Here is a 19,222-nt window from a genome sequence, read left to right on the forward strand (position 1 = left end):
CTTTATTGTCCATAACTGATGATTTTGACCTCTAGAGCCCCAAATCTCACTGAGGAGCGGGAAAACAGTATCAAAATTTGTCAAGTCAAAGATCTCAGGGTGGTTTTTTTGAGGAAGAATGGGAGTAAAAGAGATTTTTTTTTTTGAGATGTTATTTTTTTGTGTTTATTTTTTCCCAGTTTTCTCAGTTTCTTTTGAACAAGTATTTAAATAATTCAAGGCTCAAACTTCTTCCCAGGCTATCTCTCTCTCTCCAGGCTATTGCTCTTCCCCTCTGCCCCTTGAGAAGGCTGGTCCTTGTTCGCTTCTGTAGGTTCTCACCACCCTAAGTCCCTACTATGCCTGCTCACAGGGCCCTATTCACACCTGCAGCCAAAGTCCATGCCACACAAGCATGTGGCCTGTTCTCTGGCCCGGCTGACGCGATGGACTTCCCCTCCCTCTCTCCTCCCTGCTGCTGGCTCAGCGGCACCCCGGCTCTCACCAATACAGCAGTCCCTTGCGGTGTGGGCACTCCTCCTCACAGACTCTGCTTTGGGTCACTTCCCCCTGTGGCGGGCCTGCTGGCCTCAGCTCTTGGTGACCTTTTGCATTCCCCACTGGGGGCCCCCGGGAGCTTCTGGCTCAGGCTGGGAAGCACCAAGCTGGGGGGCAGTCCTGCCTCAGGCCTGCGCTGTGAGCTGACCCCTGGTCAGTGTGGGATTCTCTAAGGCAGTCTCCTCCCAGAGTCTCTTAGGCAGGAAGAGGAGCACAGCCTTTTGCTCTGGAATCTTCCTCAACTGAACTGACGGTTTCTAATCCTCACCTTCTGGGCACTTCTTCCTTTCCTTTCTGCCTCCCACTCCTTGCCTCCTTGTTCCTTTCCCTCCAACTGTTTGACAGGCATGGTGCCTATGTCGCATCCTCCTCCTTCTTGTGGTGCCGTCCATCTTATTCTCTTTCTTAGAGCCATAAAGGCAGAATGACTGCAAGAAGAATACATAAGGAAGGTATTTTGAAAAGTGTTACCGTCGTTCCACTTGTAGTACTAGAAATTAAATCCAAAAGTGTCCAACTCTAAAGCTTAGCTCTTAACTACCATGTTATAGACCCCAGTACTACAAAACTAGAGTAGGGGATTGAACCCAGGTCTAATCCAACCTCAAAATCCAAGCTTTTCCATTAAGCCATTTTTCTTTTTCGTTCCACCAACAGAAAGCACCCCCAGACCCTGTCCCCTCCAGACATATCCTGGGGCCTCCTTTCTGTGCCAGAGCAGGTGCAAAGCCCCACAGCCCTCACTTCAGCGCCAGGGCCTCCTTCCTCCCTCCGAGCAGAGTCCAGGGCATCTCCAGTGTTGACTCAACGGTGCGGTAAGAGCAGAAATGGCAAAGACCTGTCTTGGGAAGCACCTGTGCATTTGCTTGCTTGCTTCCGATCACTTAAGGCAGGGCTGAGCGGCCCTTTAATAGGTTTGTTTTTGTGTTTGGTTTATTCCTCCGACAGGGTGAGTGGATTTCACTTAGCTGTGTAAAGGAGGAAAGGCAGTGTGTGAGCCACGCGGTGCAGCGGACGTCAGCTCGAGCTGAAGGATACTGAAGTTTCCCACTGGCCTCAGAAAGCCTCTTGAGAAACTTACTCTTCTGGTTTGGTGCAAGATTTGTTTTATTTTGTTTTCCCCTCAGCCAGATATTCGGAATCTGTTTCACTCACCTGGAAAGTTGCATCATCTTGACAAGCACAAGGCAATTAAGAGATTCCCAGCTGCTCCTGTTGCTATTGTGTATTCGCAGGCAGAGAGAGGGGACAATTGGCCTCTCAGAAGTGCGTTTGCTGGTAAGTAGACATGGGGAGCTGAGGCAGTTTCTCAGGTCATTCTGATAAACATGAACGATATTTGCCCCAAATATATTGGGCCATAATTTTCAGCTAGAGGCAAAAGTGAGGTATCTCCTGGATTACGTTAGTTCTTTACTACAGGTATGGAAAAACCCAGTCTAAGGATTTAATTTAGGAACCTCTTATTGAGTTTCTGATGCACAAGAGAAAGGGTCTGGGTAGATCAGCATTTTGATTACAAAGACAGGTAAGGCATGGCCTTGACCCTTGTGGTTTCTGGCTGGTGGGGGTGGCTAGGGATGAAGCATACAGTGCCTGCTCCCCTTAGGAGAATCCTCTGTGTCTTAACCCCGCCCTGACCCTATTGCTTCACAGCCTGATTTCTGGAAAGGTTGGTTCACATGCACTGCCTCTAGGTCTCCTCCTGCTTCTGCTCCCTGCCATCCTCTGACCCTGCTTTAGCTACCACACTGACAAGCACATTTTAGTCTTTATCTTACTAGGGTTGCTGTATTTAGCAAATAAAAGTAGAGGATTTACTTATACTAAAAAAACTTTGTTTCGATCTGAAATACCAATTTAATTGGGCACTCTTTTTTTTATTATTAGTTTTGGCTTTATTTACTGGCATGGTTGATCATATAGGGCACTCTGTATTTTATCTGGCAACTCCAACTCTTACATGGCTTGTCTGCCAGCTCTAACCTAGAGACTGTTCCTTCCTTCTTGAAGTGATCTCCTGCTTTAACAGATGCAACACTGACTGACATCATCACTCTCTTCGAGTCTTCTTCCCCCTCAGCCTCTTAATCGCTGAGCATCCCCAGAGTTGCAGCCTCTGTTCTCTCTCCCTCATTCTTCCCAGAACACTTTCAGCAGAGTCATGGCCTCAGCCCCATGGTTCAGCATGGATGAGTCTACTTCTAGCCTAGAGACCACACTTGCTACACTCACCTCAAGTCTCTGTACCTCGTGGTCTCTTGGGCAACTCCAAGATGTATCACAGGTTCCCCAAACTCAGCATGTTGCAAATTTTACTCATGTGTCCTTCTCCATTGCTTCTCCACCCAGTCTCAGTGAATTTACGCAATCATCCAACCCACCTGCAAGTCAGAAGACCTGCAATCACTCTCAATTCTGTCCTCTCCCTCCCTTCACATCCAATTTGTCTCCATAAAGTGTGGATTCTATCTTCTAAAGATCTCCCATTTGTCCTCTGCTCCCCCTCTGCCATTGGCCTATTATAGACCTTCATCATCTCTCACCTAGATCATTGCAGGAGCCTCCTAATTGGTTTCTCTGCCTCCCTTCCACCTCCCTCCCATCTGTCTTCCACACTGCCCCCTGAAGCGGGCATTATGCCCTTCACTTGCTTCACTGGTTCTTTATCAACCACTGGGTAACTTGTCATGTGGGACTCTTCACCAACTAGTAAATGCCCACCTCTCCAAGCTCATCAGCTGACACAGAACAACCCCAGTCATGCTGAAAATATGCCCTCTTCTCCAAGCACACAGTATGGTCTCAGAGTCTGATTTCACAAGTCATTATTTCTGCAGCGCACTCTGACTCACACTTGAAACCACAGAGAACTACTCATCCTCCCAGCCTCAAGTCAAGCTTTCCACCTTACAGAAGCCTTCCTACATTCTCTAAGAAGACATTGCTGAGGAGGGGTCGGGTGCTCCCTGCTCTATGTTCCTCTAGCTGCTAGAGTCTGGCACTTTGTACTAACCTCTGTTAGAAGGCTCTCTAGACAGATGATCTGTTTGCAAATCTTGTATGTCCTGTAATTGAGCATTGCACCAGACCCTGAACTCCTTGAATACAAGGACGATATCTTTTGCTTAGTTTTATTGATATTTAGAACTTTAAAAATATCTGTAAGAATATAGAAACTAATACAACCAACACCTGTGTTCCAATTTTCCAGAGTTGACCACTATAGTATTGGTTTATTTGCTTCCAATATTATTCCTTTGACCCTTCTCTCACCCCTCAGAGGCAAAATTGGAGGCCAAAGATCCCCAAGTAGGGATCCCCGAGCAGGTGTTTGAGAAGTGCTGGGATGGGGTGGCAGGTAATCTGGGAGGAGCAGGACATCAGTGATCAGTTAAGTCATTCTTGTAATGGGCTTTGAAACAGCAGAAATCCACCTTTTTCTTAAAAACACCGTTTACCCAGAGACTGAAGGCCCACTTGAGCTGTATACTGGTGGCAAACTGAAAACGTTAAATCAAAGAAAATCTTACTTTATGTGGTTTTGGCTTTAAAAAAAGATTTTGCAGAATGTGGCAACACTTAAAGCCCTGGTGAAGCTTATTTTGAGTTTGTTTTGGTGCTAGTTCAAAGAACTCTGTCAACCAGCTGAGAAGACTATGTATCGAAATATTAATTGTATCTTTGGGTGGAGAAATTGGAACCAATCTTCTTTTCTGTTTGCCAATCTGCATTTTTTTTAGAGCAATGAAGAAAAGGGAAACTGCTTTAAAACTATATCCAAGGAAAATTGGGCTTCCCTGGTGGCGCAGTGGTTGAGAGTCCGCCTGCGGATGCAGGGGACACGGGTTCGTGCCCCGGTCTGGGAAGATCCCACATGCTGTGGAGCGGCTGCGCCCGTGAGCCATGGCCGTTGAGCCTGCGCGTCCGGAGCCTGTGCTCCGCAACGGGAGAGGCCACAACAGTGAGAGGCCCGCGTACCGCAAAAACTATATCCAAGGAAAATTAAACAGTTTGAGAAAGTTTTCATGAGACGTATAGGATTTGAAGAGCTAGAGATTATATGTTGATAGCCTAGAATCTGAAGCTTGAACTTTAATGAGATTTCTCCCTGTCAGGATTATGGATTGACTGTACCACCCAGGGAACAAACAGCTGACCTCAAATCACATGCCAATATATTCACAATTAAACAATCATTCAAGAAGCTATAAAGCACACAAAATGCATAGTGGCTACAAATAGTCAACAAATGAAGCTTCTGTGTTTTCTTGCCTGAGAACAAGGGGCCTGTTCTTTTAGTATTTATAGCGAATAGTGAGACTCTGTGGAAAAAAATACAGCAGTTGGTAAATGTTCTAAGGGAGGCATAGCAAACGTCAGAGAAGCTGGGTGCTCCTGACTTCACCTGTGGTTGGCTAAGGATGAAGGATGAGGAGGTGGCCAGTGGGCCTCTAGATTACCAATTCAACACAGAAAATGACCATTCTGAAATCTCAGCTTTTTCCTTCTTAATTTTTTCCTTTCTGGATTTTAAAACAGGAGAAGTATTTAGTAATGAGAAAGTGATTTATTGAGAGTTTTCCCACATATACTACTCAAATGAGGTGGTGCTTTCTCCCCTAAAGATGACGTCTCTGTGCCAGGACAGATTACAATTGATAAAAAGTCTAGAAAGCCTTGCAAAATTTGGAAGCATTTGGAAAACGGGACAGTTTTCTGCACGGATTCAGTCCTAGACATTTGGCATAGAAAGGGCAACAAAGCAAAGTGCCTGGTTTGGTTTCTTTTAATTAGACCCTCACGTGGGTTTGGTTGGTTTTAGTTTCCCTTGCTTCTCGAGGGAGAGAGTTGTGCTAATGCTTGCTATTTGCACATCCGAAGGGTGGAGGTGGTTTTTGGCAACCTCTGCACTCACCAGTCCTGAAATACCTTTTTAGCATGGGGTCAGACAGCCACATGTCCCTGAGGACCCCTTGCCAGTATGCTACAGGGTGCAACCAAATCCTGTAGTGTGAACTGGAAGGATTGGTGGTGGCAATGGTGTCTGATGGTCTGTGAACTGAGGGTGGCAGGTCAGCCTGCCAGGCTCCATTCCAACAAATGCCCTTTAGAGAGCTGACCTTCTGTTTGCTGGGCCTTTCTTTACTAGATACCATGTGGAATTCTGGTAATAATTCTGGAAATAATTGAAGGCGTTCACTTATTCAGTATGTCAGTCAGTCAGCAAATCTTTCTTAGGCACCTATGATGTGTAACATACTAATAGATGCAAAGAATGCCACAAGAATAGAAAGTTAGACCTGCGAGAGTAATTTATAATTTACCATGTTCATCTATGTTATGTCAAAGAAGATAAAACAGAGACGGTCCTTGCACTCGAAAAGTTTATAATCTAGTAGGGGAGAGGAAGCATGTACAGAGTACAATTTAGTGCATGTCACAAGAAAAATCAAGTTCCTGACCGGGGAATGAACAGATATCCTGGAATCACAAGCTAGTACTTTCACGTTTCAGAGAGTTTGAAAGGGGAGAGACCACATCCAGGTTTGGGCCAGGGCTGTGTCTACACAGGACCTACATGGTGGGATTTGGATGTGTAAGTGTGCAGCATAGAGTGGCTATACTTTTGTCGCCTTGAAAATATTTTAAAATGTGCTCCCTTGGTTTTGAGGCTCGACATCTTTTTCAGGGAACTGTGCATACCAACCATTGGGTTGCCTTTGCAGCACCTGTACTTTGAAATTTAACAGCATTTTTGGGGCCTAAAAGATAATCAAATCATGACTGACAATTCACATAGGGTTAAACTTAACGATAGAAAGTCTAAGTCGCACACGTGGGCCATTTTCTAAAGCCACACAATTTAAGGGCTAATGTTTTTTCAAGTTGTGGGGGAATAATTTGCAGACTTCCGTGGCTTAGATCGTTAACTTGGTCCTAAAATTTATAACTCTTTAATACAATCTCACAAAGATTCCTCACCCTGCCTAGGGAACAAGGCCTCTCCTGGCTGAAAGATAGTTATTCAGTAAACACTTTTTGTTTCAACTCTTTATTCTGAAAATTGTTCTGATATGGTGTCGAAAGATTGTTTACTTTGACGATGAATGTTAATTTTTTCTTAGGTGATTCAATATCTTGTGGCCTCTCAGCTTTCTCATTCTGAACGCCAGTTGCCATTGAACAAGACTGTAGATACAGAAAACATAGTGTTTTAGATGAATGTGTACTGACACGGGAAGATTCCTTTGAAAAAAAAGTTACAAAATCCCCTCTGATAAAAGTGTGTTTGTTGCTCTTCTTTCTTCTGAAAAGAGAATAAAATGAGAACATTCGAAAAATAATAGCTCACTGGGGATTCTGATTAGTCTATTTTACATTTATGACTTTACATGTAATCTACAGCATTCCTCTGGTTTTCATGACTCTCATGTCGTAATTGTGTCTAAGAAGCTAAAAACATGCCTTACAAAGTGTTCCATATTCCTACACCAAGAAAAATGACAGGATTTGCCAAGTTCTGAGCCTGACACAGCCTTCTTTCCCCAACTGATAGAAACAAAAATATACTTCTTAAGAATGCATACAATAATCTGAAGTCTTAGTTTGATTAAATAAAAAAATATAAATTAGTCATATTTATTTCCAGAGGATTTTCTTAGGCTTTTACAGTGCCCAAATACACTATCACCACCTGAAGTCAAAAGCCATGTAGAATGAATTTTGTTCCAATGGTCCAAAACATTTCTTTTAATCTCTCATACACCCCTGTAATGAGGCAAACATGAAGATGAGAAGCAAACTTGTCTACTGACAAATATAGAAAATGTTTTGCGTACCGAATGAGTGTGTCCATGTTTTTGTTTCCATCTGGATCCTTTTCAGTGTGATTACTTATTTTTAGGTTGGCATTTTAGAAGGAAGATGAAATGGCTTCAGGAAATGATGTGAAAGGTTAAGAAGATGGATGAGAAATGTAAGTCCAGAGCTGTCACGAGGGAAAATGTAGCCCCACGGTATTATGTTCAGTGTATTTCTTAATAAAACAAGCTATCCATATTTCTGCTAAATCCATATCCTTGAGCCCTGTAAACTTGAGTAGCTATGCCATAGTGTAAAGGATTGTAAGAGAAAATGTGGAATTTGAAGTCACATAAGTATAGGGGGAGGCAGTATAAGCAAATAATGAAGTGCAAACAGGCCCCAAACAGCCTGACCCTTTTAAAAACACAAAACCTTGCAATCCAGGGGGAGAAGGATGTATGAACTAGAACAAGGGGACAATTTGGTTATATGACATTGAACCCAGACAATCTACAAAAGCTGAATTACAGAATCTTCATGATAATGTTGAGAAAAGAACCCTGAGAATCTGAATAAATATGAACTATTTTCCTAACATTTTGAGGAGTTCAAGATATTCTAGAAAGCTTCATATCCTGGTAACTCCTTTATGAAATAAGTCATAATGAAGTCATCAGTTCTGGCTGTGTCTGTAACTCTGTCATCAGGTGGGCCCCAGGACAGATGAGGGCAAGGAATGCCCCCACCCCAGCCCCTGCTTAGACATCCATGCTTGTCTCTGATCGTGTCAGTCCTGCGCCATCTGACTCCTAATTATAGGTTCCCCTTGGGATTCACTCCGGACTTCTGAACTGGGTTTGGAATTCGTTCATCTTTGGCTGAATCTGAGCTCTCTGTCAAGACCTCAGTTCATATTCATCCTTAAAGTCTTCCACTACAGACTGATTCAGTGACTGTTTCAGACCCTCCCATTCCCAGCCTGGCTCTAGCCTATTTAGATGCAGCCTCATCTATACAGGGCACCCTGACCCCTGATGAAAGGGAAGTCCATCAGGAGTTATGATTTTCACGTTCTAAGGATGAGGAGGTCCACACAGTGGACCTTATCCTTCCTTGTCCACACTCCTCCCCATATGTGGAATGGGTCCTGTACACTGGTCTGTCATTAACTAACACAACCTTTCTGAACTGACACAAAAGAGAAGATGGTTCAAGTTCTACCGGAGGTCTCTTCTCTCTCCTTACCTTTCTTTTTCCCTCCCTCCCTATCTTCCTTCCTTCCAAAAGCCTTTTCTGGGCTTCTCCTATGAGCCAAGCCCTGGACTAGGTGCTAGAATCATAAAGACACTGGCCCCGCCCTCTATAAACTCACATTCTTGTGCCTCCTGCTTTGAAGAAATAAGACCAATCAAGACTACTTGTTCATAGGCTTGTTCAACATTTTGGGGGTTTTGCCTCTGTTTAAAATGAGGAGGAATAGGAATTCCTTTGTTCTTTGTCTCATACTGGCTACTTAATTAAAGGCATTTAGGTAGAGCTTTGGGGGGCAAGTATGTCTTAGAGAGCATTCACCTTACCAGCCCAAACTGCCATCTCCTGAAGAGGTTTTTTTTTATTGTCCATTATGCGTGTTTGTAAACTTTTTATTTTGAAATCATTATAGATCACAGGAAGTTGCAAAAATAGCTCATAGAGTTATGAGCTATTAACATCTCCCAATAGTGACATCTTATATGACTTTGGTACAATATCAAAACCAAGAAATTGATGTTAGGTAGACTACAGACCTCATTCAGTTTTCACATGCACTCATCTGTTGTGTATGAATGTGTGTGTGTATTTCTATGCAATTTGACCACACATAAATTATGTAACCACCAGAACAATCAGGATACAGAACAGTTCCATCACCACAAAGGCGCTCCCTTAAGCAACCTCTTAGGGTCACACCTCCTTGACCCATCCCTGGCCCTGGGCAACCACGAATCTGCTCTGCATCTCTATAGTTTTGTAATTTGAGGATGATTATAAGTGGAATCATACAGTGTGTAACCTTTGCAGATTGCCTTTCATCACTAAGATAATAGACTTCAGATCCTCCAAGCTGTTACATGTATCAATAATTTGTTCCTTTTTATTGCTGAGTAGTACGCCATTGTATGAATGTACCAGAATTTGTTTAGCCATTTACCCATTAAAGAATATTTGTATTGTTTCCAGTTTTTTTTTGTTTGTTTTTACTAATATGAATAAAGCTTCTGTGAACACTCCTACAGTTTTTTTGTGTAAACATAAGTTTTCATTTTTCTGGCCTAAATGCCCAAGAGTGAAATTGCTGGGTATGGTAACTGCAGGTTTACTTTTAAGAGAAATTCCTTGTTTGTTAGCTTTAAAGGAAAAAGAAAAAGCTTTACTGAAGTATAATCAACGTACAATAAGCTGCATGTATTGAAATTGTGCGATTTTATGTTTTCACAAAAGTATATAACCTGAGGGAGCTTCCCTGGTGGCACAGTGGTTGAGAATCTGCCTGCCAGTGCAGGGGACACGGGTTTGATCCCTGGTCTGGGAGGATCCCACATGCCACGGAGCAGCTAAGCCTGTGCGCCACAACTGCTAAGCCTGCACTCTAGAGCCTGCAAGCCACAACTACTGAGCCCGCGTGCCACAACTACTGAAGCCCACGTGCCTAGAGCCTGTGCTCCGCAACAAGAGTAGCCACCGCAATGAGAAGCCTGTGCACCGCAACTAAGAGTAGCCCCCACTTGCCTCAACTAGAGAAAGCCTGCACACAGCAACGAGGACCCAACGCAGCCATATATAAATAAATAAGTAAGTAAATAAATAAATAAGAAGTGTATAACCTAAAGCCATCACCACAATAAATGCATCCTTTACCCCCCAAAAGTTTCCTCATGGCCCCTGGTAATCCCTTTCTCCTGCCCTACATGCCCCCTCAACCCATCCCAAGGTAACCACTGATCAGCTATCCATCATGATAGATCAGTTTTCATTTTCTAGACTTTTATATAAATGAGATCATGCTCTTTTCAGGAGGTGTCTGGCTTCCTTTGCTCAGCATAATTATTTTGATATTCATGCATGTGTATCAATAATTAATTCCTTTTTATTGCCAAGTAGTATTCCAGTCCATGGATATACCTCAATTTGTTTATCCATTCCTCTGTTGATGAAAATTTGGGTGGTTTACAGTTTTGGACATTACAAGCAAAACTGTTATGAACATTGATGTGAAAAGTCTATTTATAGGCGTATGTTTTATTTCTCTAGTGTAAATGCCTAACAGTTGGGTTATGTGGTAGATGTGCATTTAACTTCGTAGGAAGCTGCCAAACCATTTTTCAAAGTCACGGTATCATTTTCACTTGCCCCTAGAAGTGTATGAGAGCTCCACTTGTTCTATTGATATATCTTTGTCAATACTTGGTCTAGTCAGTCTTTTTAATTGTAGACATCTAGGTAGGTGTGGTATTTCATTGTGGTTTTAATTTCCATTTCCCTAATGACTACTGATTTTGAGCATCTTTTCATGTGCTTACTTGCCATCTGTAGATCTTCTTTGGTGAAGTGTCTATTCCGGTATTTGCCCTTTTTAAATTGAGATGTTTGTTTTCTCATTATTAAGTTTTAAGAGTTTCCCAAGCCTCCCTCCAAAAAAAGTTCTCCCCTACTCTGGTTTTATTTTATATTTTAATTCACAAATTAAGCTTCTGTTACTTTAAAGCAAAATAGCCCTAACTAATTTGACCCCACTTTGTGAAGTGAAGAGAAATAGAGTTGTAGGAACCCAGGAAGTGAGGTGGCAACAGATCTTGGCAAAAGATGAGGTCAACAGAATGTCTTCCTTGAAGAGAAACTACCTGAGGGAACGTTTTATCCCTGCCTACTCCACCTGCATTCTTGATCCCCTTTTTCGTTTTAGTCTTAGAATTATTCTTGTCGTATCCAGCCTCAGATCCTCGGGCTTCTTTTTCCTCATTCTCTATACTATTTGTCAAACACCTGCCTGGTGCCTGACCCTGTGCTAAGGCACTATCTCTTACTACTGCTTCTCCAAGGTCTAATACAGTATCTCACACTATGGGGACTCAGCAAATGTTGTTTGGATAGAAGGAAGGATAAATGGACGGATGAATGGATGTTTTAATTTTATTATGCAGGTCAGTGTTTTTCCAGTTCTTTGGAGCTCTAGGGCTCAGCAGAAGGGCCTCAGGTTTCCCACGTGGGATCTAAGGGCAGGACTCTGGTGGCACCGCCTCTGCCAGCCCCGCCCCTCTTCAACCAGATCAGTTCCACTTTTATCTGTGTTATGTAGTTGGGGTCCACTTGAGATTTTATTTTTATGGGAATTCCCTGATGGTCCAGTAGTTAGGACTCCACGCTTCCACTGCAGGGGGCCCGGGTTCCATCCCTGGTTGGGGTCCTGCAAGTCACGTGTGCAGCCAAAATAAAAAAAGATTTTGTTTTTTTGAAGGTATGCTTCTGCTAAAAAGAAAAAGTTTTAAAACTACTGATATAGATACTGATTTGCTGTTGTAATTTCTTGGAAAAGGAAAAAGAGAAATGAATCTTAGTCCAATTTATACTACACTAGGTATAAATCATTCAATGATTTTCAGACTAGGCTCTCCAAAGTTGAAAATGAAGGCTACAATATAGAGTGATGCAAGGGCTAATTAGTGACTGAAGGTGAGTTAGATGTCCCAGGATCATCATAGGACATCAGTGGACTCCCTGCTAATAAATGCCAATAAGTTTATGAGGAACGCACTACTGACTCCTCCCAATCCACTGCACAATGCCTTTTATACTCTGGGAGGAACTAACAAATTGGTAGTGGTAGCAAATATCTTTTAGTCTTACATAAAAAAATTTACAAAGGGATGGAGGCAGGTTAAAGAACTCTGAGAGTCTATCAGTGTCGTGTGTGCATCAGAATTTCTTGAGGCAGAGAATCTAAGCTTGTTTTCTAAACACCTGAACGGAAAATGTCAGAGGTCAGTAAGAACGTTAACAATGGCTCTTAGACTTCTGAGCGAATAGGACTCTGGCCAAGTCACTTAAATATGTCTGAGCATCAGTTTTCTCATCTGTAACCTGGTGATAGTAGTACCTGTCCCAGTTGCCAGGAAAGGATGTTGTGTAAGTTATGGAGGATAACAGAAGTGAAAGTGCTTTGTGAACCTCAGTGTGCTATGTAAATGAAAGGCGCTATTGCCGTTGTTTCTGCGTGGGCAGAATCTTGTTCTGGATCTTTCTCTGACAGAAGCCAGTGTCGCTCCTCCTTTAATGCTCAAAGATTTAATGGAAGATGAATATCTCGTGGAGAGAAATGGAAGATATAGAGAACCAAAATGGAGCTTTGTGAAGTTGAAAAATACAATATCTGAAATGATTATGATTTCATTGGATTAATAGCAGATTACATGCTGCAGAATAAAGGGCCCGTAAACTTAGAAACATAACGATGCAAGATTTCCAAACTGAAGCACATTTCCAAACTGAAGAGAGAAAAAAAGGCAGGGGAAAAACTGAACCAGGTCTTAGTGATCTGTCAGATAATATCAAACTGTTAAACCTTCTTGTAATTAGAGTCCCAGAAGGGAAGGCAGAAAATCATTGAAGAAATAATGGCCAAATATACCTCAAATTTGACAAAAACTATAAGCCCACAGATATACGAAGCTCAACAAACCACAAGACAGAACAAACACAAATTAAACTACATTAGACCATATTGTAATCAAATTTCTGAAAACCGGTGATAGTCTACCAGAGGAGCCCTTTAATTATGTTTTTTAATCAGCCAGCATCTGAGAAGGCTATTTTCACTCTTACCTTGTTCTGCACCAGCCCCTTCCACGTACCTTCCTCCCCAGGATAAAACAAAAGAACATTATCACCTAGGTCCTCATCACTAGTAATACCAGTTGTTATGTATCAGGCAATTGGCATGTGCCAGGCACTCACATTACCTCGTCTAATCTTGACAATAATCTAGTGAGGTGGGAGCTGTTCATGTCCATTTTATAAATGAAGAAACAAAAGCAGAGAGAGGTTAACTTGTTCAGATCACATAACTTGTGCTGTGGAGCCAAGGTTCAAATCCAAGCAGGCTGACCCCGGAGCCCACCATGCTCAATACCACACTGTACCACCATAATGAAGGGCATCACCCAATCCTAGGGAAGGAAGAAATACTATTTGTATTTCTGTACTATATATCAGCCACAAAATGTCTTCTTATTAAATCACAGCTTTCAGCGACCTTCCCCAAACCATTACCACCTTTCCAGTTTGGGGGGGAAAAAAAAAGTCTTAGAAAAGTCCATACTATGTTTACTCATTGTGATCAGATCTCAAGGACTGGAAAGAAATCATTTGTAATTGGAACAGCAATGAACTTGGAACCAGAAGACACAGATTATCAATTCTGTGACCTCAGGCAAGTTATGTCTCTGGGCCTCAATTTCTTTTTTAAAATTTATTAATTTAATTTTTTTGCTAAATTTATTTTATTTCTTTAAAATCTTCATTTCCTTAAACATGTTAATCAACTTTTTGTTGTTTAGTTGTAACTTACGTCTGAACATCTCCTTCTGCCGTCTGTTTCTGCTGGGTCTTTCTCATGGTGCCTTTCTTTCTTTCTTTCTTTTTAATTTCTTCATGTGTAATCCAGGGAAAATGATAACTAATTATAAAGACTGTAACTGGAAGTGGTATATAAACTGAAAAGTAGTATATACAAACTTGAAGGGACTTTTCATGTTTATTTAGAAGGGCCATTTTAAAATGGAATTGATATCACTTATATTAATTGAAAATTTAAGCAGCAAGATCTGATCGTTCATTTTGTTTCTTGTGACTGATGACTTATGCAACACTTTCACTTCTGAATAAGAATTTTGATATAGAGATTTGTTTTCTTTAGGAGTAAAGTTTAAAGATACCATAGGATCTTCAAGCTGGGGCCCTTGCCCTGCTGACACAGGGTACTGGCAATAGAGGCTGATGTAACATAAAAAGAAGCCTTTAGAAGCTTGTGCATGTGCTGTAACACTATGCATCAAAACCTTAAATTAAAAATGTATGCTCCTTAACCTAGCAATTCCACTTCTAGGAATTCATCGTATGAATGAATATTTATTCATCTAGCATTGTTATTAATAATGGAAAATTGGAAGCAACGCTTTAAATAAGCATGTCATTTGAAAAAAAATCCTCCAGGGATAATAAAAGCCATTTTGGAAAAGTGTGGCTTATTATTAATGTGGGGAAAAGAAGTATAAAAAAGCAAAGTTTAAAAAGGAGCCTACAAAAACAATTACCGTGTAATCCAGCAATTCCACATCTGGATATATACCCCGCAAAACTGAAAGCAGAATCTTGAAGAGATATTTGTACACCCACGTTCACAGCAGCTTTACTCACAACAGCCAAAAAGTAGAAGCCACCCAAGTGTCCACTGGCAGATGAATAGATAAATAAAATGTGGTATATGCATACAATGAAATATTATTCAACCTTAAAAAGGAAGGCAATCCTGACGTATGCTACAATATAAATGAACCTGAGAACATTACGCTAAATGAAATAAGCCAGTCACAAAAAGACAAATACTGTATGATTCCATTTACAAGAGGCACTTAAGGTAGTCAAATTCATAGAGACAGAGAGTAGAATGATGGTTGCCAAGAGCTGGGGGGAGGAGGGATGGAAGAGTTGTCGTTCATTGGGCATAGAGTTTCAGTTTTGCAAGAGAAAAAGGATTCTGGAGATTGGACTATACACTTTAAAATGATTAAGACAGTAATTTTAATGTTATATGTACTTTACCATAATTAAATTTTTTTCAAAGGCAAGGAGGAATTAATAAGGCATATGGAAAGAAAGTTTCAGGCAAAAAAACAAAACAACAAGCACAGGAAAGCATGGTATATTCTGGGAACTACATGTGATTCCATATAGCTGGATGGACCAGACAATACAGGACCTCATACACGATGTTTAAGAATTTGGACTTTATCTAGAAAAGCAATATTGAGTTGATTTGCTTAAGACTGCTTATTGAGTTGAGGGCAGAATATTGACAGTATCACTCAGATCTCCTGATTTCCTGGTGAGAGGATGTATGTTTGTGTAGACATATGATGTATGTTTAGTGATCATCTTAAACCAGTAAACATCTTTATAAAAGGCTAATACTGCAATGTCTAATGTTTAACCCATTAATTGAATTGTACCACCCATTTTCCAAGAAGTACATCACTCATACAGATCCTTAATTTTCTGTCATTATCGTTAAGCCCCTTTGAAGCTGAAAAATAAATGTAAATTCCCTTTAAATAAAGAGGCTACAAAACAACATGTAGGATACTATTTCTGTGAGAAAAATATATATGCATGGAAAAGACTGGAAATATCTAGAGCAAATGTTAGTAGTTATCTTTGGGGTGTGCAATTTGGGTTAATTTTTGTCTTTTTCCTGGTACTTTTCTGTTTTCTAATGTTTCTTAGTGAACACATAAACTAGAAGAAAATGTTAATGGAGAAAAAGTAATTCTAAGGTTCACTCCATCCGATGGCAAATTTTTCAAGAATACTTTGGTAACCGTGTCAGTCTATTCTTCCGAGTCCAGAAGTTAATAATCCCTCTGCAGGTCAGCTTGGATCTGCAGAAAGAGCAGGACTGTGAGAGAGCAGTTGCTCACCGAGGAAGATCAGGCCCTCAGAGCCCCCTTCTCTCCCTTCCTCCCATCCTCCCTGTGCCTTCCACCCCTTTCAGTCTGCTTCTCAATTAGGCTGTCTTCCTAGAACACCCACTTGATGGGATCACTTCCCAAATACTAGCCTGATAGCAGGGTGCTTATGTACCCTGGGAGCAAAGGATGTTGGGAACTCCAAGGTATCTCACCAGTGGGACCATGTTATAGACCTGAATTCAGCTCAGAATTCCCTGCCTTACGAAATGAGGTCATTTTCGAGAAGTTCAAGGGGAAAGCAAAGAAAAGGGAGGGATATAAGATTGACAGAGAAATGTCAGAAGATGTGAGAAGCTCATGGGGGAGGAAGGAGGAAAGGGTGAAGGCCAAATCCCAGCCCTCTGTGCAGGAGGACATAGTACACGCTTCAGCAGCAACTTCAGTGAGGTGCTGAATACAGCTTCTGACTGTGCAGGTCATCACCCGACCACTTGTGCCTAAAGAGACTCAGACTTCTCTTCTCAGAAAACAGAGGAATCTAAATCTGTGATAATAGGAAGGACCCTCCCTGTACCTAGCTTGCCTCTCAATTTCCCATGCCTTGTTGCTGACTTTCATCCTCCTCTTTCCATCCTGGAAACTACCGCCACCTTTCTTCCTTCAGCTAATTTATCCTTCAGGGCTCAGCACAGGGTTTGCTTTCTTACTACATATCACAGTATACCTAAGGTATCTATATTGACTTCTTTCATTTAACCAAAAGTTCCTTGAGGGTAAGAACTCCGTCATTTTCATCTGTGTGGTCACAGTGCCTGGTACATAATAGGCACGATTAAATATTGCTTGAACTGAATTGACCTATTGAAGAATTAAGGCTTTCTTGTTGCTAAGGCTTTCACATTTCCTACTTGAAGGTGAGCAACCTTTTCACTGAGAACTGAGTTTGATGCATTGACCAAGCTCTAGGACCTCCTGAGATCCAGCCTCCTTCTAGAGCCACCAAAGGCACTATCCACTGGCACCATCCCCAAGAGCATCCTGTACCAGGTTCCTTGGACAGGAGGGGCAGAAGGACCAATGCAGTTCTCTTGCTACCAGCACTAGCTCAGGGCTGGCTGAAGTCTTAAAATAAACCCCCCTGACCTCATCACTTCTTCAGAAACCTATCTTTCACATTTAAGAAGACCATAGTTATAAATTTTGAAGCAGTCTCCTCCTTGAGTATAGAAGATTCTGGGGTAAGAGCTTTCTCTGAAGAGGAGTTTCCCTTGCTCACTCCTGCACCATCTTCTCTCCATGACCAAATTAAAACGGCATTCAACAGGATTCTGTGCTCAGAACCCAGATCAAACAAACAGCACAATTTTGCTGACTAGCCAACTGGTTTGGCTTTGGAGAATAGCTCTACTCACCTCCAGTAACCTGTGTTCCTCAAGCAACACCAGCCTAAAAGAGGACATGTCAGTAAGCTGACCTCAGAGCCAGCCTGCACTGAGCTTGACCTTAACCTGATCTGAACCTCCTGGTACTTTGGACCAGAAGAGCACCAGTCACACCCAAGTTTCCAGTATAAGGTCACAATGTAAAGAAGGGAATCAAAAGCACTGATCCAAAAAGATCTTCCTCAATGCTGTATTGTTTGAGTTTTTATTCTCTCCTGATTTGTTCACAATTAACTTGCAAAGCTAAGTGTGAACAGACAGCTTCATGAACAAGACATAATGAAGCCTAGGGACCAATTATAAGAGTTGTATGCTCTTGCAGCATTTCCTTGGAAGATTCTTCAAATTAAGCCACTAGCTGCATTTCTTTCTGGCCTGATGTAGAGTCACCAAACTTTAGAACAAGATTGATTCACTAAACAAACTTTGCCTTTCTTTTTCTGGTGCTTCATTTAACTAGTTTATGCCTCAGAGTAAAGCTATTATAATGACATTATCCTTCTAATGAGCATCGGTGCAATGCTTTCCTGATGGCAATACCCAGAATTATGCAGTGTTTAAAAGCCACCACAACTTTAGGGAATACTCACTAATTTTTCTATTGCAAATACCGTAGTCATCAAAATGAATGAGTTCAATTCTTTTAGTGTTTTTTCAAACTTTTAATTCTTTTAATAAATCATGGCTTCCCAAAGGAATAAGCATAGTTCATTAGCAGTGCTAATGAAAATGTCATCTTCAGGAAAACTTACCAGAATATCATTCCCTGAAGTAAAATGTTTTCAGATGCTCTGTTTCCCAACTTTACTAAAGAAAAACTTTGTAGTCCGGTTTAGTAAATTGAACATAATTGAGAGCGAGAGAGGAACAATTATCCTTAGACAAGTAATTATTTATATAATTAAAAAAAACCCAACTCTAATAATAGTGTTACAAATCTTCAGGGGAAATAAGAGATTTTTTTTTTTTTTTTTTTTTTTTTTTTGCGGTACGCGGGCCTCTCACTGCTGTGGCCTCTCCCATTGCGGAGCACAGGCTCCGGACCCGCAGGCTTAGTGGCCATGGCTCACGGGCCTAGCCGCTCCGCGGCATGTGGGATCTTCCCGGACCGGGGCACGAACCCGTGTCCCCTGCGTCGGCAGGTGGACTCTCAACCACTGCGCCACCAGGGAAGCCCGAAATAAGAGATTTTTTAAAAATAAGAAGACTGGCATGAGAAACATTATTATTAATTCCTTTTATGCTATTATGTTAATTGCTGAGGCCTTCTCTCCATTCATGTTTAACCAAGGAACTTTGAGAAGTTTGAAATAAATAGTTTCAGATTCAAAGTTCCAACTCCTAAAGGCTTCAGCTCAGTAGTTTCCTTCTTAAACAAGTTTAAGTTTGTCCTAGGGAAATACAGTTTATTTTAGTGGCTGGCTTATACTAGCATAATACATATTAGTTGAGGCTAATAAATGAAGCTTCCAGTGAAGCAGCAGACTGAACAGTTATTCTGATATCATTTTTGCTCCTTGTAGGAACGTTTTCTTGTCATTGTGGAAATAAACAATGAACACCTGAATAAGAACAGTGGCTATTTATTCAAAGCTTACTATAGTGTGGGATCAGCTACCATCTCTTGTGTCCGGCAGAGACTCAAAGGCAGACAGGGGAGTGAGAAAGCTTATAGTTTTTTTTTTAAAAAAAAAAGGCATCAGGTATGCTCTG

At 41.4% G+C, this 19,222-nt stretch overlaps 1 long non-coding RNA gene across 2 annotated transcripts in view; it reads left to right on the forward strand.

Annotated features, from left to right (window-relative positions):
• The window catches only part of LOC307187187, a 67,671-nt gene extending 57,957 nt beyond the window's left edge, over positions 1-9,714 (forward strand). For both annotated transcript variants that reach the window (XR_013828542.1, XR_013828543.1), the window contains 2 exons: positions 1,665-1,815; positions 4,281-9,714. This is a non-coding gene — a long non-coding RNA (uncharacterized lncRNA). The remainder of the gene's footprint in view (positions 1-1,664; positions 1,816-4,280) is intronic.
• The last annotated feature ends 9,508 nt before the right edge of the window (positions 9,715-19,222 follow it).

Source organism: Stenella coeruleoalba (assembly GCF_951394435.1).
Source record: "Stenella coeruleoalba genome assembly, chromosome: 5".
In the NCBI taxonomy this organism is placed as follows: Eukaryota; Metazoa; Chordata; class Mammalia; order Artiodactyla; family Delphinidae; genus Stenella; species Stenella coeruleoalba.